The sequence below is a fragment of the Engraulis encrasicolus genome, chromosome 17 (assembly GCF_034702125.1).
Source record: "Engraulis encrasicolus isolate BLACKSEA-1 chromosome 17, IST_EnEncr_1.0, whole genome shotgun sequence".
NCBI lineage: Eukaryota > Metazoa > Chordata > Actinopteri > Clupeiformes > Engraulidae > Engraulis > Engraulis encrasicolus.
In genome coordinates this window covers 34654532-34659531 of record NC_085873.1, presented here as the reverse complement: position 1 = coordinate 34659531, position 5000 = coordinate 34654532, and the positions used below count along the sequence as shown (strand labels likewise).

At 45.6% G+C, this 5000-nt stretch overlaps 1 protein-coding gene across 1 annotated transcript in view; it reads right to left on the bottom strand.

The window, feature by feature from the left end:
- Positions 1 to 5000, bottom strand: part of si:ch73-127m5.1 (neurotrypsin) — a 136917-nt gene that overhangs the window by 131467 nt on the left and 450 nt on the right. The window lies entirely within an intron of this gene.

Genomic DNA, 5000 nt, shown 5'->3' with positions numbered 1-5000 from the left:
TTCTAGAACACATTTAGACCGGAACATTCTGGAACTCTGTCTGACCAATGGAAGCTGACAGCAGGGGACAAAAGGGTAAGTTGTCCCGTGCTCATGGAGATGGGGGGGGGGGGTCAGAATTGGGACCCCATCATATGTACTGTATGTATTGTAATGATTGAACTCCATTTTCAGAAATGAGTCTCCAAGGTATGTGGTTATTATAAATATACGATCACACACACACACACACACACACACACACACACACACACACACACACACACACACACACACACACACACACACACACACACACACACACACACACACACACACACACACACACACACACACACACACACACACACACACACACACACACACACAATACCACACACAAAATAAAACACACACACACACAATAACACACACAAAATAACACACATACTGAGGGGCCCCTTTCAGATGATTTTGTTAGGAACGCTGCCCAGTGCCCAATCCCATGATCCCACCACCCCAATTTCTGCCTCAACCTGGTGGGCATGTCGGTGGAAAATTGACACGAGACGGGAGTTCATCAACGCGATGAATGACGAATGAAGAAAATCCTCAGGAGACGTTGCCGCAACACGGCAAAAGGCTAATAGCGTTATGCACAGATAACAAGCTGGCGTTTATGAGCACCGCTATTTGTGTTGATGCTGCATGACATACTCTGGCCGGTTAGGTACTTAATTGGATCTGTCAATCTCAACTCGTCTCGCGGAGGAACCAGCTGCGACGGACAGTAGCTATCGGGAGTAGAGAGGAGTGCAGCAGCGTGCAGGGCTTGAAGACATACTGTATGATCGGTTGCCTTTTGGAACAACATTAAAAATAACTAAACTTAAGATGTGTTTTTTTTTCTCGTGCATTTTCACTTCCATTTTGAAAACAACAGCGAATAAGTGTCCCTTCCTCTGTGTCTCTGTCTCTTTCTCTGTCATTTTCTCTCTTATCCCCCTCTTTTTTTCTTTTATCATTTCTTACTGTGTCATTTTTAACGTTTAACATTTTTTTTCTTCCAGTGTGTATTGAGTCTTGCCTCTTTCTACACTGACTGGTGGAGGAAAAAAGAAGAAAAATGTGTGTGTGTGTGGGGCTGAGGTGAGGGAGGTGGGGCGAGTGAAAAAGTTCTGGCAGCTTTCAAACAGATGCTAAATCTGGACATGCACAATAATGGACACGTAATTTGTAGCTACAGAAGGAGCTATAGAGCAGTGTTTCTCAACCAGGGTGCCGGGGCAACGTGACTGAGAAATAAATTATGTCATATAATAGGCCTACATATTTGTCTAAATTAATTAAGTATTGCTTAGTCAGTAGAGTCTTTCATCTGCCATTTACGCACAATATAGTAAATTTAGGTCACCCCAGTAAGCTGCAACTTCGAACGTAGGTTGTGTGACGTCTCCAAATGTGTTACTTTTCTAAGCTTTTGTGGAATCCGATGCGATGCCACGTTACAGCTTTTTGGTTTGGGGTGCCTTTTAAATGTTCAGGAATTGAAAGGGTGCCTCACCTAAAAAAAGATTGAGAACCACTGCTATAGAGTACAATTTAAAAGAAATGACTAGTGCTTAGTGTGTCGCTCTCGTCATTAGACAGGTGTGAGTGCAGACGCGAGCCATCACCATAATGCAGCGTCTTTATAAGCACAAGCAGCCAGGGCCGTTTGAATGCATTTTGATGGGGGGGGGGGGCTAGGCAAAGACAGACTTTGGGGAGCCCCCCCACACCCCCCGAACAGAGACACTGATAACACCATGATTGCGCTCTTTGTGCCATTTTCTTTAGGGAGGTGCTGCCATTAATGCTATCATTTGAATACAAGTCTATAACCAGCCAGTCATTAACCCCCCCCCCCCCCCCATTAACCATCATACAGCAGCCTACACACACACAAACACACACACACACACACACACACACACACACACACACACACACACACACACACACACACACACACACACACACACACACACACACACACACACACACATTCACACCACCTTTAAGGTGGGGGCCTTAGGCAATTGCCTATTTTGCCTGCCTGGTTGTGATAAGCGTGATCATTATGCCCTGACTTTAAGAGCAAGCAGCTGTTCCTTACAGCACTTATGTATACGTGGGCTGGACTGGGGGAGAAATAGGACCCAGGAACTTTCGGCTTAAAGGGGCCACCTCATAATTAGCGGTGCAGAATTGATTCTCACGTGGGCCCTGCACCCTCGTGGGCCCCTATTTTCAGAAATGTAAAAATAATAATAATAATAATAATATTTTTTTTTACATTTCTGAAAATATGGGCCCACGAGAGTGCATGCCCACTATGCCAGATTGCCAGTCCACCAGTTATATATATACGGCACTGTAATGTAGTATAGTGTAGGAGTGAGTGCCAAATTGGCTGTACTTACTAAGAAAATGAGGAGGGGAAAATAGCGGTAAGCATGACAGCTGAATGGCAGCAGTTCTAGAACTGGCTTGCAGGGGTGTCGTACAGGGGGGGGGGGGTGACCTACGTATGACTGAGTTACCAGGGCCCCATGTATATAGGGGGGCCCACACAGTGTCTGTTTTATGTAGATGTGACCGAGGTCTTCTTGCACCCGTTCGTCCCCCTCGGGGATCGAACCTGCGACCTCGTCAACTGCACTACAACGGTCCGGCAATGGGAGACACAGTACGATACCGCTGGACCAAGAGACCAGTCTCCCAGTCCAACAGCATCGTCACTGTATGATGCTTTGGGAGGGAGGTTTACTAACGTTCCACGCCAACTCTGCTACTTAGGGCTTCCGCACACCGGCTACGACAAAGTGCTGAGCACTGCTTGATTTCAATGTTTTCAATAGAACAACGCACACTGGCGCTGATGTCCGTGGACATTCGCCGATGTTGGATAGCAATTACAGACAACTTCAATTTTGTTGGCGCCGCCCGTTGACTATCAATGCTATGTTCGTGTGAAATTGGGTTTGGGGGTCCGAATTATGTCAGAAGCGAAAGTGCGCCGCAGTGCTGTCGGAGCCAATGTGCGGCTGGCCTAATAGCCTCCGTTAAATAGATATGTGGCTGGGGGGGGGGGTCCATTGGAGCTGATTGTACATAGGGGCCCACAATTTGCTGCTACGCCCCTGCTGCCTTGAGTCATCTGCCTGTCGTCGTCTCAAATCAAAGGTGCGCTGCTATTACAGTCAAACCCAGGTTTGCCAGATGAGGCTGATGATTTTCCAGCCCAAAAGAATGCTCAAAACCTGCCTGGAAGGACTAAATCATGCCCAATTTCTATGGCGAAAAATGGGCGTTTTTTTTTTTTCTACGTGTAAATGCCATTTTTACTCGCAGATAGACATCCAAAGCAGCCCAATTGGACTAGGAAACCGCCCAATCTGGCAACACTGACAGTCAAACCCAGACATCCCCATTAAAGATGTGAGAAGGATGAACATGTCATTACTAAGCCAAATTGAGCAATTCCCCTTAGAGGGGTGGAGGAGGGCAATGCGTATTTCAGAGGTTGTGATTGAAAAACAAAAAAAGACATGGCACAGGTCACACGCTTCTATCATTAGCAAGGAGAGTAGGCTACTAGATGTATAGTCTACAAGAAACAAGGAGTAGGTTTTGTAAGTGCAGGGTTAAGGCCGTGTATAGGCACATATAGCCTATTACAAATGTTGTAATTCAAAAAACACAAAGCACAAGATTCTACTGTACTTGCATCGTTTACCAGGGGAATAGATGTAGGCTACAAGCTACAAGGAGAAGATTTTGTTAGGGCTGTGTATATGCACATGTATTAGTACAATGTTATAATTCCAAGATACAATGAGAAGGTTTTGTAGGCTATGCATGCACAGTGTTAGTTATTAGGGCTTTGTATTTGCACATGTACTACAATGAGCGAGGGGGAAATCTCAATCTCTCCTTCCCCAGCAGGTACTTAGTGTATTAATATCCCCCTCCCCAGGTGTCCCTGCCTCCCACCCAGATGCTCCCAGTCCCATGCACAGTTGATCGCTACAGCTGGGACTCACTGAGCACAAGACAATTGGAAAAACACAACAGCAACATCCACACAGGCATTATCAGCATGTGTGAATTATATATTTGACCCTATATACTGTACTTCTTTCAATTAGAGTAGGTATTGAACATCACTTCCCCCATAACATTTTTTTGGTGGAAACGGACTGGACGGTGGGTTTTTTTGACTGACAGAGGAGGGATATGTGTATCCTCTCCGTAGATAAGTGGGCTGCCTGCTTCTGAATGCCCATCCTATTCCAGTCTGATTCAGTATTCAAGCAAAATGAGAATTCTTCCTGTCTTCGCTTGATACAGAACGCTATTTTCAAATGGTTTAAATGTGTGTTGGGGGTTGGATTGCATCCATGCGTCTGTGCTTATACTGTACCATAGGACACCATGCTCTACTACTGTACATGTCCGCATGTTACTGGCATGGCAGGTGATGCAAGGGCGTATATAGGCTACTACCTTAAAAGCTTGCATAAGGCTCAGGTATTTATTAATTAACCCACCTATCGCGGCGCGCTAACCTACATTCTATACATCGACGTGCGCAAGGTCTATTCCGGCTGTTTCTGGCCGATTCCATTGTTCGCAAAAACCATGCGCTCTCACTACCACACAAATGATACACTTTCCGAAGTATGTCCACGAAAAGGTTGGCATGTGCATTCGCTTATAACTGATTTGATTTGGCGTAAATAATAAAGGACGGCAGCGCGCACAAGGACCAGCGGTAAGTGGAGGTGATCATCGGAGCGTCGATTCCCACCTTACACTCTGCGTGAGGGGGATGTGCCGTTCCCTGGTTCCATTTTTTACGGGTGGCGGCACGACCATTTGGCTCATTCAAAAAATAATGAAATTATGCATAGGTGAATGGTTTAACAATGAGTAAAGCCATTGTCTAATTTTAATCAATAAAATCAGTGATTACC